The sequence below is a fragment of the Equus asinus genome, chromosome 13, assembly GCF_041296235.1.
Source record: "Equus asinus isolate D_3611 breed Donkey chromosome 13, EquAss-T2T_v2, whole genome shotgun sequence".
NCBI classification, from domain to species: Eukaryota; Metazoa; Chordata; class Mammalia; order Perissodactyla; family Equidae; genus Equus; species Equus asinus.
The window spans coordinates 31,928,032-31,950,324 of NC_091802.1; the positions used below are offsets into that span (position 1 = coordinate 31,928,032).

A 22,293-nucleotide genomic window follows, 5' to 3' on the forward strand; every position below is an offset into this window, starting at 1 on the left:
GAGGAGGAAGCTGGCATTTGAGTTGAGACTAAGACCCACCCCAGCTCGTGTGTGTGCAAGTCTGTGTGTGCGTGCTTTCAATTCCTTCTTATAGGACTGACATTTGCACTGATCACATTTGCACTGACCACATTTGCACTGTATTATAATTATCCAGTTACTCGCCTGCCTCCTCCAATTAAACTGAAAGCTTGTAAAGAGCAAGGAGTGAACTTTATCATTGATAATTCATGGCTAGTAGTAGGACACATTTAATGAATATGCATTGAATTTTAATTGGTTTTAGATTAATAATCAGACACAGAGTTTGGGAATCATGATTGTAATTAGAAAACTCAGCTCTAGGATTTGCAATCCACACTTTAAGACTCTCTATGCAAAAAGATAGGGCTTATGAAAGGTTTCTGTTACCCTTCTGAGCAGAGTTTATACCATGGTTTTCTTGAACTTCCTATAGAATTGAAAACAGTGCCACACATGGGAAAAATAAAAAAGCGTTTGCTCAAAACAATCAAATGATTCGACTTACAGTGAAATGCACCTTAGTAAGACTTCAGAAAAGATTTTCATCACACTCTTGTCATTTTTTTCTTCATATTTTCTAATCCCTAACAAAGAAAATAGAGGACATGTGGACTGTGTCTACACAAGGCTTCACATTCTCTTTATTTGACAAAGATGTAAATACTGCATGGACCATCTGTATGTGAGAACCAGATGTCTCATTTGCATTTGGATTTTTCCAGTAGAAATGAACCTTGAAGGCTTGAGGAATGCATTAAACTTATTTTAATTGACCTAGAATTAGAATGTTGAGACAAATTATTTTCCAGGCATCAAATGCAAAGGTTAGTGTATTCATTTGAAGGGATATAAATAACAACTAAGAAGAGTTAGGCAGCTAAGGCCAGGACTAGAAGGATCTGGAGGATATAAAAGCTATAAGGGGTCAGATATTGGAGGAACAGATAAGCACCCAATTTCAATTAATATTGCTTGAGACCATCTCATGTCTCAGGTGTTGAAAAAGCAACTTCTGCACTCATTACCTCATTTGATCTTCAGAACAGTCATAGGGGGAACTAATGCAACCCTGTTCCGCAGATAAGGAAATGGAAGCTTCAAGTGGCTGAACTGGCTTGCTGTGCACCCACAGCCAGCAAATCTCTGGATCAGGATTCAAGCCACAGTCTTGTGGCTCCCTGATGAGGCTCTAAAGCAGACAAGGCAGAGAGGAACAAGTAGGTTCCCTGCTGTCAATAGTGAGACTTCAGAGCCAGAGAGTAAGCAAGACCAAGCTAATGGGCAAGAAGCACCAAGTGGAGCTTGTTAAAGAGCCTGCTGAATAGAGCAGCCCAGAACCCACAGATTTTGAGTCCTTGAGGCTTTTAGATAAACCCCAAACCCTGAATCCTACCAGGGCAGAGATGCCACAGTCCTGGTAAAGTGTTGACGTGGGTTTACCCTCTGGAGTCCTGGTCATTTTAGTTCAGTAGAAATGGTGAGTCCAGACATAGAGGATTTGATCTGAAGGTGAAGAAGAGCCAGGTTCCAAGGAGACCTCAAATGGTCTGTGCTCTCCCGCTGTGTTTGCAGAGGTGGAATGAGTACACTTGCGCTAACTGAAAAGAAGTTTGTGCCTTTTTGAGCAGAAAGAGTTAATCCTTTGGGAATGAGATGGGAAGCTGAGTTGGTGAGGCTGTGAAAAAAAACAGCATTTAGCTCACTGAAATGGAGAAGGGGCCCATGGGCCACTGTTGTTCAGCCCCGGGACGAGGAAATGGTTTATTGTACAACATTCAATAAGCATTTTCTTTGAAGGAAGTGTGCTGTAAAGGTGTCAAATGACAGTTACTGATGGGTCTCTGGGGAGAGATGTGTTGTGCTGGAATTGTGTTACTTGAAAAATTGGTTGAGGAATCGAAGGCGTGCTTCTCCTCTGAATCACACGGACCTAGAGCAGTTCCGATTCCACTCCGATCAGCATCTATCGAGAATAATCATTCTTTGGATTTCTGTGGTTCTTTATATGTCTTTGATACATTCATACTCATCACTGTTCTTGATCATTCTTGTTACTTGAAAAAGGCAAAGTACTGTTATTCTCCTTACCCCTCCTTTTTAGATAAAACAACAGTGGCTCTTTTTTTAGGTGAAAGAACAGAGAGGAGGGAATGACTTACAACAAAACCAACATGTGGCTGCTGCTGCTGCTGATCATCTCTAACTGACCACTTTACTGTCAGTGCCAAGCATTGTGCCAAGCGCTGGATCAATATTATCTCACTTAATTGTTATCCCAGTTCTGTGAGGTAGGTACAATTATGATCTCCCTTTGAATAAGAGAAAAAACTGAGTCTTACAGAGGTGAAGTATCTCTCAAGGACCCCTAAGCAAGAAATGACAGAGCTCGGGTTTGGAACCCCACAGCCTTGTGTCAGATCTGTGCTCTACTTTCCCTCTATCCCCTCGCCTCATGAGGTTGGTGCTATGACCCTCCCTATTTCACTCATGAGAAAACTGAAGCATAGAAAGATGAATAATTTGCCCAAGGTTACACAGTGAGTAAATAGTGGAGCCCAGAGACAGGCAGTCTCTGTTCTGGAGGAATGTTCTGGAGGTACAGCTAAAATACCAAGAAGGAGTATTAAGCAGGGCAATAAAATGCACACCCGGGCTGCAGGCACCTCCTAGGAAATGGCTGAGGAAAGCCAGGATAACAAGAGGGAGGGAAATGGGGACGAGTGAGTCCGTTTATAAAGACCATCATAAACCTTTCTATGACCTGAGGGCAAGGAGGACAAACCAATGTACTGTAGCTGAAAGAAACAATTGTCAGAGGCGTGTCATGACTTGAGAGAATTTGAAGGGAGAGGAGGAGAGACTGCAGCTGCAGGATGTCTGAAACCTGCATTCAAAGGCACTGTGCTAGAGCCACAGGGAGCAAGTGCTGACTTAGTTACGCTATCACTTCCAGGAATCCAGCCCCCATCCCCCAAAGGTACGCATGTAACGTTCTCTTTTAAACTTGAGTGGCACAAGAAAGCAGCCACCAGTCTTTCTGGCGACGTGTCCTATCCCTTCCAGCTACATCATCCACACCAGCAGAGATCCGGAACCCTATGCAGAGGACCCCAGTCCAGGTCACAAGGTGACCATCACAGAGAAGGGAAATATGTTACTTGTTGACAATACACTGAGCTCACACTGATGGACATGCTTAATCTTCACTCTCCTCCTCCAAGGCTATATTTCTCCTGGGGGAACATGACATCTTTATTTTGACAAAATGTCCTGAGTGGGAGGTGAAGACAGACTACAGGCCTCGAGCCACCATTTATTTGAAACTGCCAGCCTTTTTCCTCCAGAACCAATGATGCAGAAGTCTTCCAAAATTTGAACACCATTGTGTTATTTAATAGCCAAAAATCATATTTTTCTCCTGATTTATGCTTGATAACCCTCTTGAAATCATTTAAGGATATGTACAAAAGATATACTTTTATGTGGGATCTAGTTTGAACTCAGAAAGTTAGCAAAATATAAATGAAATGGTAGAAAAATGGCAATAATGCCATCATATTTTGGCTAATATGTTCCTATGCTAATTAACTGGACTGAATGTGGAAAACATACAGAGTTCAGTGAAAGAGGAGATCTGGCCATCCCATCTGAACTACTTATTAGCTCTGTGACCTTGGCTAAGTCACTTAACTTCTCTGAATCAGTTTCCTCATCTATAAAATTGAAGACACTAATACTGAGCTTACAGTATTATTTGAATTACTACTTTTACAGTGTGAACCATACACACATCATCTTGTCTGAACTTCTGTCATGCTTTAGTCATATTACTTTTATAATTACTAGTGTTTCTATATGTATCATCTCTTATTTAGGTGAAAATAATTTAATTGCTTAATAGTTTACAGAGGGATTCACACACATTAGATCAATTGATCTTCACAGCAACCCTGGTAAATAAGACAGGTAGATATTATTCCATTTTAGAAGCAAGGAAGTGAGATGCAAAGAATTCAATAATTTCCCTAAACTCACACAGCTAGAATGTAGTAGAAGGCAATGCAAACCTGGCATTCTGATTCTACTCTGATTAATAGAGCCATGTTCCCAGGTCAAATGCTCGCTAAAGAGAAGGGTGTAGACGTTCACTAAGACAGGACTGGGACTTCACCCTTGAATCCACTTCCCTTCCCATCCCAACTCCCAGGGCCTAGCGCCATCTTTTATTCATAGTGGGCTCTCCACACGTATTTGCGGAACTCATTCATTCACTCAATCATTCAATATTTATTGAATGTCTATATGCTAGGCACTCTGCTAAGTGCTAAGATACTACGATGAGAAATACAGACTTGACTGTGCCTACAAAGACTTATAATAAACGGAAGGAAGGAAGGAAGGAAAGAAGGGAGGAAAGAAAGAAGGATGGAGAGAGGGAGGAGGGAGGGGAAGCAAACTGGGCAGATATTCTTAATTTTTTAATCTGGATAAAATACAAAAGTTAGGTCCAGCCCAGGTCAGTCTCCATAGTGGTGCTCAGAAAGTTCTTGGCCCCAGCCCCAGAGTAATATTTTTAGCAATACTGTAAAGATTTCTTCAAGGTGGTTTGTCGCAGGCTTTCTGGATTGCTGGGGAGGAAATGTGAAGGTGTGTCCGACCCGGTTGCAGAAGGTACACATAACGGAGTGCATCGAAGTCAGGGGAAGCTTGCTAGCTTCATTTTCTGATACTTCTCCTCATCTAGATGAGAGAAGTGTTTATTTAGGAGTGTTCTCCCTGCCCTTGGCTTAGAAACAAGCTATAAATTTTACTAATCTCAAAGAAGACCATTTTTTTTGTGCTTTTTTTCTTTGGTATAAACTCATAGACACTTGCTCTGAAAATCAGCCCTGAGTTATGCATCAATGTTTCCAATTACATTCCAGTTACATGAAGTTTAACAACTCTGAATAATGATTTTAGGGGCGGGGCACAGTGATTCCCATCCAAGGGAAGGGAAATAACATTCAGCACCTACCTCACAGCCAGCTCCTGTACAGCTCTATTTTGTCACTGTTTCATCCTTCGTACAAGACACAGCAGCCCTCAGTAAACAAAGGATGGTAGAGCAATACTTAATTTCCTTAAATTATCCCGAATATCAATTAGGAAATTGATTTCCTATTTTCGTGAAAGTATTTACAAATGAATAAAATTGTGATGTGAGTTCTCCTTTATGCAGAAGCCATTTTAAAAATTGCTGAATTCTAATCTTTTTACAAAAATTTTCTGCTTTTCAGATAATAGGCATTGACAAGAATTCATTTCTTCCTGGCACATTCACCATGGCGTACTTGTAAACATAATGTACATAACCAGTAGACAGAAAAATAGCAAAGTATATATCTTCTAAGAATTTAGTGCTTGAGTAGAACGAATGACTTATTAACCCATGTTATAGATAATAACTCATCCTGCAATACTTTCTACTGATGATGTTTAAACCTACAGCAGTGACCATAGGCATGAAAAATTGCCAGGCCAGTCTTGCAGTCCTTTGCAACGTCTATTTCTAAAAATATTTTTTAGAAGTTGGGTATTTCTATTTTCTACTACATCCTCTCAGAAAACAAGTTATACTTGTCAATACCGAAAACTAGTTACTCTTATTAATGTAAATTGCATGATCACATCCTTTGGTAATTTTAATAAATAAAAGACATAATGGCAAACCAACACCAAAAGATTTATAGGTTATAATTCATTCTGTTTCTTAATTAGGTTTGTAAGAATGATCTACAAGAAGGAAACTTTTTAAAAGATCATTGAATTCCGGGATCCTTCTGTCTGGACTCATTCTCTGAATGAGTGTTTCTTAACATTTCAGGAAATCAGAAACTCCTCTCAGAGTTAGAAACCCTCTCCTCGGAAGAACGCACATGGGATAGAAACTTGCATCTTCTCTCACAAGTTAAATCTCACGTGAATCCCAGGTGTCCAGGTCCAAGCCTTTCTCTCGGTACAACAGCAATAACAAAACTGACAGGAAAGAGAGGAAGTTGCCCATGTGAATTCGTGAAAACCCGCCCAGTTTCAGCTTCAGGCTCCCACCAGCTGCTACTATCCAACATGACCTTTCATTTTGGAGACTCTGAAAATATATAAAGTTTCCAAGGGAACAACTTGAACAAATTGTTTCTGAGAGTTCCTATAAAATATGGCTGTAAGAACGATCCCCAAGACTCTGCCCTGGTTGGCAAGCAAGCCTCAGAGTGCTTGGGTAAGGCTTGGGTGAATAATAATGCCAGCATCTGTTTGTTGAGCATATAAAATGTGCCAGGCACTTGCTGAAGCACTCTAGCTTACGAGGGAGGTTCTGTTTACATCTTTACTATTCTCAGTGTCGTGGAAAGGGCCATGCTTTGAAGTCATACAGAACTGAGTTTAATGCTAGGTCTGTTTATGAGCATAGCTGTCCTTGGGTAAGGCGCTTGTGCTCTCTGTCTGCTTCTTTACCTATAAAATGGAGCTGATGGCATCCCTCAAATTTGGTTTGACATTCAAACAGGAGAGTATGTGCGATAGACAGAATAATGCTCTCCCCTTCCAAATATGTCCATGTCCTAATCCCCAGAACCTGAATATGGTAGGTTATACTGCAAGGGAAAATTAAGATTGCAGATGAAGTTAACGCTGCTAATCAGTTGACCTTGAGATGGGAGATTATCCTGGATTATCTGCATAGACCCAAGTAATCACAAGGGTCCTTATAAATGGAAGATGGATACAGAAGAGTCAGCGTCAGACCCATGTGATGTGAGAAGACTGGACGAACATTGCTGGCTTTGAAGATGGAAGGGGGCCACAAGCCAAGGAATGCGGGCAGCCTCTAAAACATGGAAAGGGCAAAGAAACAGATTCTCCCTCGAGCCTCCAGGAAGGAATGCATCCCTGCCAACACCCTATTTCAGCCCATTGAGGCCCATTTTGTGTTTCTGACCCCTAGAACTATCAGAAAATAAATTTGTATTGTTTTGAACCACTACATGCTTGGTAATGTGCTATAGCAGGAATAGGAAACTGGGGTAGACAAAATAATGGCCCCCAAAGATGTCTACATCCTATTCCCTGGAACCTATAAATATGTTACCTTAGATGGCAAAAAGGACTTTGCAGATGTGATTAAATGAAGGCTCTGGAGAGGGGGAGATTACCGTGGATTATCCATTGGGTCCACTGTAATAACAAGAATTCTTACAAAAGGAAGGCAGGAGGGTGAGAGTCAGAGAAAGAGATATGACAATGGAAGTAGAGGTTGATGCGGGGTTGGTGAGCCGAGGAGTCGAAAGAAAGATTTCTTAGACTCTCAAGATCTGGCAGTAGTGCTCTTTTATTTAGAGAATAGTGTGGAATAGCATGGGGACAAGACCCATGGGCAGGCAGAGCTCCTGCTGCTGCCGCTTCTGCTGCCCCCGCTGGCATGGGGACAGCGCCCATGGGCAGGCAGAGCAGCTGCTGCTGCCCCCGCTGGCATGGGGACGGGACCCATGGGCAGGCAGAGCTGGTGCGTGGGGACAGGACCCACGGGCGGTCAGAGCTCCTGCTGCTGCCGCTTCTGCTGCCCCCGCTGGCATGGGAACAGGACCCATGGGCAGGCAGAGCTAGTGCGTGGGGACAGGACCCACGGGCAGTCAGAGCTCCTGCTGCTGCCGCTTCTGCTGCCCCCGCTGGCATGGGGACAGGACCCATGGGCAGGCAGAGCTAGTGCGTGGGGACAGGACCCACGGGCAGTCAGAGCTCCTGCTGTTGCCCCCGCTGGCATGGGGACAGGTCCCATGGGCAGTCAGAGCTGGTGTGTGGGGACAAGACCCACAGGCAGTCAGAGCTCCTGCTGCTGCCTCTGCTGGCATGGGGACAGGACCCATGGGCAGTCAGAGCTGGTGTGTGGGGACAAGACCCACGGACAGTCAGAGCTCCTGCTGCTGCCCCCGCTGGCATGGGGACAGGACCCATGGGCAGGCAGAGCTGGTGTGTGGGGACAAGACCCACAGGCAGTCAGAGCTCCTGCTGCTGCCTCTGCTGGCGTGGGGACAGGACCCATGTGCAGTCAGAGCTCCTGCTGCTGCCCTGAGTTGAGGGTTAGGGCTAATTTTATAAGGCATGGGTACGTGACTTATTTTTACTGGAGAAAAGAAAAGATGATGTAAAAAGTCATTAAATGATTTCAGTGCAGATGGGGTCTGATTATTGTGCGGTCATATAACTTTAGATACGAATCTGGCCATATAGATCGGCATGCAGGCGAGGATGCCCCGGGCTTCTCTCCCTGGGGCAGTCCTTAATTCATACCATAAAAAAAGTCCACTGGGTCGTATAGTTTGGCATGTAGGCCAGGTCACCTTGGGCTTCTCTAGCTGGGGCAGCCTTAATCCACATCAGAGGTCAGGGTGGTGAAGGGTCACAAGCCAAAGAACACGGGAAGCCTCCAGAAGCTGGAAAAGGCAAGAAAACAGATTCTCCTTAGAGCCCCAGAAAGGAACTCATTCCTACCAACACCTTGAATTATCCCAGTGAGACCTATTTTGGACTTCTGACCTCCAGAACTGTAAGATAATAAGTTTGTGTTGTTTTAAGCCACTAAGTTTATGATCACTTGTTACAGCAGCAATAGGAAACTGATACCATATATATTTCCCTTTCCATTTAAATTTCACCCTTAACTTCCCCTGCTACATCAAGCTTGTCAAGCTCTTCTCCTTTAGGTCGTTGAATTCTGCAGTCAACAATCTGCTGACAGTCCTCTGAAGCACGCCATGCTCAGGGAGTCCAGCAGACACAGGGGAGACTCTCCCCATTGACAATCAGGTCATGGATTTCACATGTGGAACTGTGGGCTCTGCCCTTATCAAGTTTATCCTTTGATGACTCCATCCTTGTCCTTCTCTTTACCCACTTTGTTGCGTCAGACAAGTTCTGGAAAGAAGAAAGAGTCTTAGTTATTGGCAGATTATTTCTTGGCGCAATTTTTATCCCTTCTTTTTAAGAGGATCATCATCCTCTTTCCTTGTCACCTCCTGGACACTGGAATGCGTCTTTTGTCTTGCTTGATCTCTTTCTTCCCTCATCATCTTGAACTCGTCAACAGATTTGCTCCATTGTATTTCTGATTTTCAATATTTAGCCTCACATTCATTACCCTCCCCTTTTTCCCCCTCTGTTTATTATCGTGCATATCTGTCTTTGTTCTTCAAAGACTTCAGCACTTTTTAACTCACTTGAGAGCTTTCTTTATACCACCAGAAAATAACTCACTATGATATCAAGAAAAGAGACTACAGATCCCGTGCTTTTGAGCTCCTCTCTTATAGATTTACACCTTTTTCTTCCTATTCCCAAAAGAATTTTTCAAGATTCAATAGGCCTCTGCAAAATTTCTTGGCCCTTGAGAAATTAAAATGAACCATTGTGTGATCAGAGAGTATAATGGCTTTCACTTTACATATCGCAGCTTCAATTGGCCATAAACCATAAAATTTCCACTGGCTGCCTTGTCAGCAAGCATATACAAAATAGTATTACTTAACCCTTCATTATTATGAGCAAACTTTTAAAAGATTTCAGTGTATAAGTCGTAGGAAGTATTTTATATCCTACTTTACTTCCCTATTTTGACATGCACCTGAAATTTACTCCAAGCACCAATCTTCTGTTTGCTGGCATTGAAGTTTTCTGTACCGTTAAATCAATTTTTTATATTTAAACATGTTTAATACATTTTAATTTCATATATATTTAACCTTAACTTTTTTCTTTTCCACATATGACCCTTTAACAAAACTTCTATATAGCTTATATTCTAACCCGAGTGTTGTCCATGCTCAAACAATTCCCCACTGTGAGCTACAAGCTTCTCTTCTCCTTTTGGCTAGTATCACTCTCAGTCCCAATTATTTCATAAACAAAAATGTCTCCCTTTCACAGTAATTCTTGTGTCTTTTATTACAATTATTTGCATGTTTTGAAGGAATAGAAAGCCTACAGATACTTTATAATCAAATAGACTACATTTAAATATTGACTTACCGGTCAACTTCTCTGGGCCAGGCAAAGTGCAGAGGATAAAATAGTCAACAAAGTTCCTGTCCTCACAGAGTTTCCAATCTGATGATACAAAGCCCAAATCCCCTTCTTTTGATCTGTTTTCTCATCTGTAAAACAGGATTGAAGAAAATGAAAATAAAATGCTTAGCACATATGCATGGCACATATTAGATGTTCAACTAATATCTAAGAGAATGAGCATTGTGAAAATTACAATGAAGAAAATGGTTGGTCTCTTGGTTTAGGGGCTATGGCTATAGCCCCAGAGTTTTTAGACTGTCGTCTCCATGATGGTTTTCGGAGTATGAAAAGGGCTTGCACACATCTGCTACTATCACTATGAGAGCTTAAGTCCCAGCATCAGATGGACATGGATTCAGATCCTAGCTGCACCCCTGATTAGCAGTGTGACTTTAGGCAAGTTACTCCTTTTCAAACCTTATTTTCCTCATCTACAAAATGTGTATAAGAGTTTCCATCCCAAATGATTTTCATGAAGATTAAGTATTAAAATAACTACAATGCATTCAGCACAATCCTTGGGATCTAATAAGTGCTTAATAAATATTAGCCATAAATAATACTTTGATCATTTAATTCTGGGTTAAATTCTAATGTCTGGGCCTTCCAGGATGGGAAACATAGTACAAAGAGTCATTAGAGAGACAAATTCTTTTATTTGTATTTGTTCTGCGGAGTTGTGAGTTGAAAGGAATTTCATGGCCGACAAATATTTTGGAAGATTAATTTGGAGGCGTTGTTCAGAAAAAACTAGAAGGAGTGTGAGAGACAAGAGGACAGTAAGAAAACAATTGGCATCGTGGAGATCTAAAGTTATGAGTCTGTATCGATGAGCTCAATATCCCTTCACTCAAATTTATTTGATTGTATTTAGTATTTCAGGGCATTCTTTGAGCATCTTCTTCTCTCACAGTTTCTTTGATTTCATACCTTACTCATATAGCCAGGTAAGTCAATAAAAATGGATTTTGATTTCAAGTTCTATCAGGTGCTTTAACAAATTACCATAGACTTAGTGGCTTAAAGCAACAAACGTTTATTCCTCAAGTTCTAAAGACTAGAAAGTCAAAGATAAAGTGGTGGCAGATTCAGTGTCTGGTGAGAACCTGCTTCCTGGTTCATAGAAGGCTGTCTTCTCCATATGTCCTCGCATGGCAGAAGGGGAGAGAAAGCTCTCTGCGGTCTCTTTTACAAGGGCATAATTCCTTTCATGAGGGCTCCACTCTCATGACCTAATCACCTCCCAAAGGCCCCACCTCCTAACACCTTCATATTGGAGGTTAGGAGTTCAACATATGAATTTGGGGAGGGGACATTCAAGATCACTTTCTTTTTATCAATTGTCCTGGCCATTTTCACTTATTCCTTCAAGTACTTTATTCTCCTATTACATGTGTGTAATCTCCTATTACCTGCGTCTACTATTATCTAATCCATTAGATACAGACCTTCGAGCCAAGACAGTCTCCAGGGTAGAAACAGAAATAAAAGTCAAGCAAAATATGCAAGCAAATCATCAATGTGAAGAGGCCTAGCCAAGAAGAAATTCCTGGTACCAAGAAACAGGATAAGAATCTGAGAAACCAGAATACTTTTTTATTGCTGCATTGTCCGTTGAAGTGCTATGACTAAGAACCCACACAGTTCCATAGACTGAACTAGGATCTGGGAGTGCGATGATTTGCAAATAGGCATGGCTTGTGGAGCTTACACTTCATGCAGAAGATGGGCACCAAGCAAAGAAGTGTGAGATTCCATCTAGAGTAAGTGCTACAGAGGCGATGTCCCCAGAGCTATATGAGGACTTGACCTGGTCAGGGAAGTCATGAAGGGTTTCCCTGAGGAAGTGACAACTGAACTGAGATCTTAAGGATGATCACTGACTTGGGTTGAAATAAAGGGCACGCTAAGCAGTTCCAGGAGCAGTTTCCTACGTCTCAGGTGCTCATTATAGGGCCTGGCTGAAGAGCTGATTGAAGATGTGATTGAAGTTGTCTAGGGCCCTAAGATGCTCAACACCCTTAAATTTTAATCGTTTTGGCTTTGTCTACTATTCTTCCCTTGGGCTTCTATTTTCTCAGTATAGCGTGTCAGAATGTGCCCTGTCCCTTCTAAATTTTGGTGGCTTTGAGTACCAGGACGAGAAACTCCTTGCATCTAGATCCCACACCAGCCACAACCTATCTGTCTAGATTCTCTGTATCTAGCTTAGCTGTTGCCTAGGAGGGACTGTACCCATTTTACCTTTGACTTCTCTCTTGTATCTATTCCACTTCTCTCTCGCTCCTCTCCTATATTTCTACTTTGAGACTTGGCTTAGGTCTGGGCTTCACTAATATCTCTTAGATATGATCTCTTCTAACAGTTCCTTTACTGTGAGCAGACCCCAGACTCTCTGGACCATACATTCTAAAGAGTGGGCAGCAAACACAGAGCCAACTTGAGACACACAGTCATTGAGATGCATAATCACTGACGTGCTTTCTGGTAAGTAGGCAAGAAGAGCAAGAAACCACTAAATGAAAATAGTTAGTGTTCCTTGTGCCCAGGAATAAACAGAGCCTCCCTGTCTTCTTGTGTCAATGCTCACATCTGCAGCTGTCAGCGAACATCCCCGGTGCCTTGCTAAACATGGGAGGAGGGGAGAGTCTGAGGGCTTTGCTTGTTCTCAGGATTCTGTTTCCTCCTGCTCTTGTTCTTTCTCCACCAGGTTCCAAGGGATTGAGTGACTCCATCACTGGCCTCTCTCCTTCTAAGTTACATCATCTATGGCTGCTTACCCTTCTCCTCTGATTACCAGGGCTCAAGTTGTCTTCTCACATTCACCACATACCTGTACTGAGAAACTCCCTTCATCCACACGTGACCCTGGAGAAGGAAGAAGGGAAGATACTAACACAGAGAGAGGCAACGCGACCTACCCAAGACTTTTCAGCAAGTGAGGATTAGAGCTGGGATTAGAACTCTGGTCTCCTCACCAGTGACTCTACGCTCTTTCCATTAAATTATGTTTGTTTTTGTTTGAGTCGTTTTGTTTTAAAATAGGGCATTTTAGCCAAGAAAAGTGTGCTGGATATCTTCCATTTTCCTGTCTCAGAAGATTCTCCACCCTTTCAGAGGCTGCAGGCAGCCTCTACAGTTGCCCTTGTCCTTTGGCTTCCTGTTGGGTTCAGCCAATAGGGAGCCATGGCTGGAGGCTAAGGGTGAAAAAATAATGACATCAGACTAGCTGCATCCCCACCACACCCTCTCATCGCTGGGCCCAGGGGTTTAGTCGTGTGTCTCCACCCGAGGTCTGGGTTCCTGTTCAGTGTCTCTCTCCTACAGCTCTCTGTGAGCTCAGATATCCACTCTCTCCCCTTATCCCCATTAGATCTAGGGATGGTAATGGTTCCCAGCTGTTGCCAGCTCTTGCACATTTCTTCATCCCTGTTGATTTCCCTTAATTATTTACAAAAGGGTGGGAGGAGTTATTTCATTAAATTTTCCTTAGTTGCCCCATTTGAGTGCTGTGTTTCCTATCAGAAACAGCATTGATACAGAAGGCTTGTGAAGGAGTGTCTCTGTTTATTCCCTTTAGCCACAAGGCATCTTTCCTCTGAACTCTTCTGCTGTTCTCAAATTTGCTAATGGGCATATTTCAGATCTTGTGAAATATGGTTGCTGTGGTGGAGCTCCTGAGAGATGATCGGTACCCAGGCTCTCCCTCACTTCAAGTTGTCCCATTGAACTTCCGGAGGGGATTTCCACCAACTTCAAGTAGGAAATAGCATCCCAGACATAAGGTACAGGAGGGACATTTATAGACAGGATCCTCACTTCAAGGTACGGAAATTGGTGGATTAGTAAAGGAAGACCCTCCTGGACCTGTCTTTGGGAAAGTTAATGTTGGTCCTGTACCTACACAAGCCCCTTAAAGTCCCCTTATGGGAAATGATACTTAGCACTGGACCAGAAATGCTTGTTTTCTGTGGCCAACATGAGTGCACTGAGCTGTGGGGTCTCTTTCAGAGTAATCCCTATGGTATGTAATTCCAAGGGCCCATCCCACTCCCACAGTAAATGCCCTTGAGAGGCCCTAAAGGCATGTCTCCAATGACCAGCAAGCGTTCTCAGGAAATCTATGGGAGCTTCCTAGGCATAGTGGTTTCAGCATCTTCACCATCATCATCCAGTGCCACATCTTTCTCCTCCCCATACTGCCTAATGCACTTAGAGACTCTGTCAGTGAATGCGTCTCCAAGCAACATAGGGCCCATCAAAGCACCAGGCCTGGACTATGTCAGTTGGTAATGATCATGACGCACTCTTTGAAAACGCTCTGCCACAGGACAATTACCTGGTTTAGCCATTCTGGCCCAGATAACTTTAATGTTATTGTTATTCTCTGCAAAACTAACTTCCCAAAGCTTTTCCAAGTCCTCTATTTCCTTAGATCCACCTTGCAAATCTATACTGTTGGCAGGACAACTATTGTTATCCTGTTTTCACAGAGAGATGCGGAAACTGAGATCATGATTTAAGTTCTCAGAACTAGCTGTTGGCAGCACTGGGATCAGAAATTAGGCCTTCTGATGTTCCCAGTCTCCCCATTCCATCCTTTCCACTACATTAACTTTCATCTCATGATGTTTGTATGCACAGCTTATCAATGTTCTTATTGAAAGTGCTCCTAACAATATTTTAACAGTGTTCTTATTCTTACTACTATTGCAGGAAATTCCAAATTGATTGTGTATTCAAAAAGATTGCATTCTTTAAGTTAATAGTGTATTTATAAAGCATTTTACCATGGGAAGTGCAAAAATATCGTGCTTAGAGTTTCCAAGTGGCCCAGAAAACTCTAACATGGTAGAGGAAGCAGTACTAGCAGTAGCACTGAAACCTGAACTCTACTATAATCTCCCTCTCTAGCCAAGAGCATGAACCTTTGCAAGTCCACAGCACCATGGAGCACGGAGCTTCCCAGGAGGAACTCTAGGTTCACTAAGGATTGAGCATCTCCATTCCACGATCCAGGAGAAAGGCCTAACTGCAGCCTTCACAAGGACTGGTTTCCGCTAAGTCAAGTACCATAAGTAGATAACTAGCCTCCTGGAGTCAGGTCCAAACTTCTTCCTTTGAAACTCTCCCACCCACAAAGCTGTGCGTATTGTGTCCTAGTCCTAAATAACCAAGGAAGAAAGAAGCCCCATTGCCATTGATTGTATCCCCCTTCTGTGATGGAGCAAAAGGGGATTAAATGTTGATGAAGCTAGTACCTCCTCCAGAGATGCTCATTGAGTGTAAAAGATATATACATGAGCTGTGAGAGGGGAAAAAACAAGTTGTTCCCATTTAGCACCCTTTATTTTTTCATTTCACGATGTTCACCAGCAGAGAGGTAAAATGCAAAGATAGGCTCTACACAGCCCCCACCCCCACAACCCACTTGGAATCCCAAAAGTTGGGACGAGTCCCAACTAATCCTCTCTCCACATCAGCACCAAGTTGGGAGACCAGCTCTTCAATATTCTCTGACCATGAATGATGTACCCAGCACTGTCTTAGGCTGTGAAATATAGATAAATGAGGTTCAGTTTCTGTCCTTGAAGAATGCGTTTTTGAGATGGGGCATCAGAGAGCAAAATATAATAAAGATAAAAAAATTGCTGTTTTTTTAACTAAATATGTCTTCCAAGTTTGTTACCTGGAAACCCACTTCTCCCTATTTTTTCCCCTCTGAGTATTTTGATTGAGTTGCTTGAACAAAAGTGGACATGGATTTGAGTTGGGGGAAAAGCAATGGCAGAACCAAACATAAATAGGTAAAAATAAACTACATTTCTGGGAGCTAATCCCAGTGGGCAGGGGTGAGGAGGAGACGAGAGAGGCAGGGGCGGAGCAAGGAGCTGGTAAAGCTGATGCTGTGCCTGGAGCACAACACGGGAAACAGCTCTTGAAGCATCTCCAGAGGGAAGAGATCAAGGCTTTTGGAACTGAGATGTCTAACATTCACTTTGAAATTGTTTGCCTTGCTGCTATGTACACTCCCTCCACACCTCCTTCCAGTAAAATTCACTCCGCAAAAATTGCATAGTGTAAGTGGGAGTTTTGTAAATATAGAGGAAAGGCCTACATTTCCTGTCTGGGCTGAGGTGGTGCAGAACCCACACATACTGGATGGCACACACAGGATGGTGACAACCCACAAGCCAGGGATGCAGTCATCTGAGCCCAGTGTGACTGCCATTTGTAGAAACCCTGGGGGCAGGGGTATGTGGTCTGGACTCCTACCAAGCACAGAATTGGAAGTTCAAGAAGATTGTTCAAGTTCTTAAGGGGAAAGTGACCTTTGTCATCTGTGCTGCTTCGAAAAAAAATTAAGTGGAATGTTGAAAGTATTTTGGTAGAGGTTAGGAAACAGTATTACAGGATTGGACAAAGAAACCAAAGGAACAAGAGATGGGGGGAGCAGGGTTGAGAGGGCTTCACAGAGAAGGAAAATTTAAGCAGAGTTTGAAAGAAGAACAGCATTTCACCAGATTGGGGAGGCACGGAGAAAGAAGGGGGATTCTAGGCAAAGTTAATAGCTTATGCCAGGGTCTCTCCCCTTCAGTACTATTGACGTTTTGGGTTGGATAATTCATGATCCTAGGGAGTGGTCCTATGCATTGTAGGATGTTTAGCTGCATTCCTGGCCTCTACTCACCAAATACCAGTAACATACACACACACACACACACACACACACACACACGTCTCCAGATATTGTGTGCCCTGGGGGACAAGGCACATGTCATGTCTGGGGGATGAAGTTCCAAGAGGCTGAAGCCCAGTGTCCATAGGCATCAGTGGATAAGGTAAGATGAAGATAAGGCTGGCCAATCATCTGTGGCCGGGTGGAGAAAGGGGGCTTAATCCTTGCCATGTATTTGACATTGCTGTCCATACTCTGACAATTCAGATGGGAATTTTAAGCATAAATGTCAAAGTCCAATCTAATTTTCAAAAAGATAAGCATAAGCTATATTGATGATGACTGGGAGAGGCAGAGCCACGGGGTGGGAGAATTCAATTAGATGGTTGACACATCCGGTAAGAAAACAAACACATCTACCCTGCTTCCTGGTGGCTCTGTCTGCAGACTAATCCATGACTCTTATCCTAAGGACTTACACTTAGGCTCGGCCAAACATGCCTGGCCTTGACTCGGCACTAGCAGCTTGTTCTTCTGAAGGCTGAGGACACCTGCAGCTTTGCCCCACTTATTTTAGCAATAATTCTTGAAGCAGCCAGAAGCTTACACCAGAAGCCCTTTCAACTGTTTGTTGTGTTGTTGCTAACGGAGCCTGAGGTCTAAAAGGGGTTCCCAGGGTGTGTTGACTAGTTATCTGCTCCCCAGGGAGCCAGGGACATGGCGTGCGTAGGGGCTGCTCGGCTTAAGAGCTGCGGTCAGAACTGGTGGTTATTTAAAGCCTCCGGCAGTAGTGTCAATGTCACTTTGGCATGTTTTTTTTAAAGATGCTTTAAGGGGCCAGCAGTAATGGCTGCCGGTTTCTTCCACTTAGCCTTACTAATTTGGGATTTGAGCTGCAATTATAAACAGCTGTTGCAACATCTCCAGATTCCTAGGCAAAAATGGGGATGACTTAGGGAATCTGCTTTTGGCCTATTCAGGATTTTGTAGTTGAATTTTCTCCTTTGGGAATGAGACCCCAAAGAAAGTAAGTTAAGGATTTCTAGCACGTTTGGGACAAATGAAATGTCCTTGATTGTGAAAAATACATGTATTCAACAAATATGCATTGAACGTCTACTGTGGTCCAAGCAATACAGAGAGCCTACTAGGGCTCTCATTCTGGTAGAGTTTACAAAGATAATCACCTCCAAATATGGGACCCAAAGGAATCCATTCCTTTATTTACTCATTCAGTTATTTAGTCAGCTATATGTGGGGCACATTCTCTGTGCAGGCACAATAGTGTAGGTGTACAAAGAAGGAAGTCTACATTCCCTGACCTAGAGAAGCTTATGTGGGGAATTGATAAACTAGGGGCACAAAAGAACTTTTGTACATTGAGATAGTGATTGTAATGGATCTGTCTCATATGTACAGCAATTAAGAGTATAGAGTAGAAGTCCCTAAACTTTCCCCAGGCAAGGACATCTTTCCAGAACACGCTTTGCTCACTGAGAGCTGAGACCAGGTCAGTTTTTACACACCACTATATTCCAGATGCTTATTATAGTGCCTCTCACATAGTAGGTGCTCAAATACTTGTTAAATGAATGGGTTAATTAATGAGGCGGTGATTATGCTGACATTTGGAGCCTCCACATGGTCTTGGAAGCAAGAAACACAAGATACCCAACCTAGAGTCCTTCTGAATCTTCTAGTGGCCGTGAGTACCAGCAGGGGTAACTTCAAAACTGCCAAGACCCCTAACGTTTCTCATAAGCTCAGAATACAGTGAGCTGCCAAGATCTTCATGTGAGTTGTTGTCTTTGAAATCATTCCTCAAGGCAATGTGCTTCTCATTTCAATGTTTTTATAAAACAAAAGAACATTTTCCTTGATTAGCTCGTCCTTCAGAAATAGAGCATGGAAAACAAGCATGCAACTCCTCAAAGCTCTGGAAAATAGGAGGTGGGACTCAAAGCGCTGGGTATTATTTCCTTTGGCTTGGCTCCATGGGAACCCTCAAGGTCCTTAGTTGCAAAATTCTGCTCAAAGTATAAGACAGTTCACATCCTCATCCATGTCATGGAGAGAGCTCTAATGCATTGAAACCACATGGGACGGGGAGTTCTGAAGTTACAGAGATTTTGTGCTTTTAACCCCAGGCAAATCTCTCTTTCTCTGAGCTTCAGCTCCCTTCTCTACCCCGCCTCGATATTATAGTCACAACGAGGATCAAATGAGATCAAGGCTGTGAATGCTTTGTAGGAGGCCAAATGCTGTATAAATGTTCACCTAACAAATATTTATTGAACGCTACACTGGACTAATTGAGGAAGAACAATGACAAGAACTAGACTCCACTGTCAGTGAGCTTACTAGCTATTTGGAAAGACGTGCATGAAAACAAATACCTACACTAAGCGGCAGAGTGGGATAAACACCATAATTCCAAAAGACCCTTTAAAACCTTGGATGAGACTAATGATAAAAGACCCAAATGGATTAGATTAAAAATACTTTCTATTAGTCTCCTATTGCTGCACAACAAATTATCAATAGTGACTTAAAGCAACAGCCATTACTGTTTCACAATTTCTGTAGGTCAGAAGTCCAGGCAAGGTATAGTTGGGTTCTCTCCTCAGGGTCTCACAGGCTGAAATGAAAGCATCAGCTGAGCTGTGTTCTCTGGAGCTCACGGTCCTCTAGCTTGAGTGGTTGTTAGCAGAATTCAGCTCCTTGCTCGATGTGATGCAGGTTTCTCTCAACATTTAAAGGCTGCTCTTAGGTCCTAGATGTCACTCTCCAGTCCTCATCCTTTGACCCTCTCCATCTTCAAAGCTAGCAACAACAACAAAACCCCTCCCCCATGGTGGATTTCCTTCTTCAGGAAGAGCCCAGTCTTTTTTTAGGGCTTACCTGACTAGGTCAGTTCCACTAAAGGTAATCTCCCTTTCTTAAAGTTAATTGTGCTGTAGAACATAATCTAATCACAGGAGTGACGATCCCATCATACTCACAAGTCCCACTCACCCTCCAGGGGAGGGGATTATACAGGATGTGTATACCATGGGGAGGAATCTTGGGGACTGTCTTAGAATTCTGCCTACCACATACCACTAGATACTCATCAAACTCTCCCAAAGCCTTAGGAGCAACACCCTTTCTGTCATTAACCCTGCGGTAGCATGTATCTGGCAGGCTTTAAGGGTATTAACTCTGCCGCCCAGCCAAGACTCGGTCTGTCCTGTCTGATGGTCTGGTTCTTGCTGGGTCATGGGGGTGGCTCAGGGAATATACTGAGGGTCTAATTGTACCAGGTATGCTGGTGCTTGCTACACACTGTCTTCGTCCTCACAGGAACCTGTATAGTGCAAATTGTACAAATCACAAATTTTGTTACAAGAAACTGAGGCTTGGTCCTCAAAACCACACACTTAGGGAGACTTGGGGCCAGGATTTAAACCCAGCTCTGTCTGTCTTCACATCCTTTCCCTCCCCACTGCACAACTCTGGAAACTTGCCATGGCTAAAACACCTGGGCATCCTGTGACACCTGCCTCCCCACTCAACTATCCGCCCAGACTGCCCATGCCTTCTTCCCATGATGCTACGCACATTCTGAAAATACGTCGTTAAGAACACTGCCAGGGTGTATATGTTTCTATTAGAAGAACGGGAGCTATGTGTCCTGGATTTTCAGATAGTCCCAATTTCAAATAGATGGTCCCAATGTCTTTGATGTTGGTTCTGAAGATTTCCTTACCGCATTTAGAATTCAGAGAGCATAACTAGAAATTAGGAAAAAAGTGTCATTTCTCTTTGGAGATTTATAGTGTTTATCTTCCAGGAAAAGTATTTGTATCTAGAATTCCTTGGCTACCTTTTCTGAGAGAGGAGACTCTTTCGCAAGCAGCGGGAACTCCCTACGGTGCTGCTGGGTTCACACACACAAGCACACGCGTGCTAGCATTTGATGGTGATAATTCCTCCCTCACTTTATTGACATTTTTCTGCTTGTGATTATCTGAGATCTTAAGGAATTGAAATATTTCATAAAGAAATACAGAGCTATCAGCTAGATGACCTAATATCAGTGTGAGTTATTTCATCACAATGGTATCTAGAGAGGGTCCTCTAACCTCGTGCTTCCCAATCTTTCTCCTATCCTTTTCCCATACTGGCAAGCATGGAAAACGATAAAATGTGTAGGGCGCACTGGGGTAATTAGATGAGGCTGCTTACGGTAGGAAGACACTGCCTTGGGCTCTAACTACTCTTGGACCATATCAGGCCCTAAGAACTGAGGGAGACAAGATGTCCACATACCTATAGCCCATTTGCCACCCAGACACACTATTTGGAGAGCTCTTCTTGACTCAATAGAGAGTGCTTAATCAGTAATTGAGTATTGTCACGTGGTCAGTTTAATGACTACTTACTGAGCGATTGTTATATGTTAAGCACTAAGCACTCATAAGAGGTGCTAGGAATATAGGGGTGAATAAAAGACTGCCATCCTCAAATAACTCACCATCTAGTGTATGAAAATATTCCATCATGAGGATAGAAGATCATTTTCATCTTTTGTACAAATCCATTTCGTTGGTAACGGCCACCTGAAGTGCTAGTTGAGAAGGACTGAGGCCTTCGGGTGCAGAAGGGAGAAATGAGATCACTTAAGAATATTTGCCACATGGGGAAACAGAGAAAGTAGCACAAAGATGCAAACCACATCCTTGCCAACCCGGTTCCTTTGACTGCAGGATATGATACCAAAAGTCCATTATAGGTTCTACTTTCAATTGTGACATGTTATTCATACAACTATATTGTGTTTTCATTATCCTGCCCAGTAATTACCATTGTGTTTAATAATCAACAGCACTGATTTACGCAAGTCACTTTCAAGTCAATCACTCCAGCACTTAAAAACAATAGCTTTGAATGGAGTTATTTCCTGGGAGAATGTTAAATGTTTCCGAGTTCAGATATCCAAGGAAAGGCGGTTCCCTGTGTGTAAGGGAAGAGAATGAAAAGTTTTCTGGCAGCTGGACCAAGATAAAGTGTTCAAATAAGTGCCATAGTGGCTTGGGAGTGAATGGGAGTAACTCGCTATTTCCTGCCTAAAATTGTACTGTTGGATACATTCAGCCGCCTTACGCAGCGCGCTTTTAATTGCTGATATAAATCCTGATAGAGTCCTCGAGGGATCAGAAATAACCTTTAGCCATTCTGTCCGCAAACAATAGCAGGACTGCAAAGGAAAGGTAGCTGGTGAAGTGATTCCAAGGGAACTCCTTTATGTCCGATTTATTGTCTAAGCTGCACCCTACTGAGCTAGTTGTCTGTGGATCTGGGTTGCAACCCAAGATCTTTAATTTACAAGGGTAGACTCTAAAGTCCCATGTTGCAACAGACTAAAGTCTGGACCCACAGCCTGGGAAGGAATGAAAGGAAGGGTTGGACACAATGGTGGACAGAATTGAGGTCTTACACTGTAATTG

The 22,293-nt window shown here is 42.9% G+C and overlaps 2 long non-coding RNA genes across 6 annotated transcripts in view; one reads left to right on the plus strand and one right to left on the minus strand.

The window, feature by feature from the left end:
* Positions 1 to 15,938, plus strand: part of LOC139040037 (uncharacterized) — a 48,635-nt gene extending 32,697 nt beyond the window's left edge. For 2 of the 3 annotated variants that reach the window (XR_011493782.1, XR_011493783.1), the window contains 2 exons: positions 2,153 to 2,312; positions 12,836 to 15,938. This is a non-coding gene — a long non-coding RNA (uncharacterized lncRNA). Of the gene's footprint in view, positions 1 to 2,152; positions 2,313 to 5,784; positions 7,054 to 12,835 lie in introns of those variants that run through there. The other variant, XR_011493784.1, reaches the window with a different exon arrangement.
* Positions 7,381 to 22,293, minus strand: part of LOC123276051 (uncharacterized) — a 199,574-nt gene continuing 184,661 nt past the window's right edge. For 2 of the 3 annotated variants that reach the window (XR_011493780.1, XR_011493776.1), the window contains 2 exons: positions 10,087 to 10,211; positions 7,393 to 8,976 (listed from right to left, as the gene is read on the minus strand). This is a non-coding gene — a long non-coding RNA (uncharacterized lncRNA). Of the gene's footprint in view, positions 8,977 to 10,086; positions 10,212 to 22,293 lie in introns of all 3 variants that reach the window. The other variant, XR_011493781.1, reaches the window with a different exon arrangement.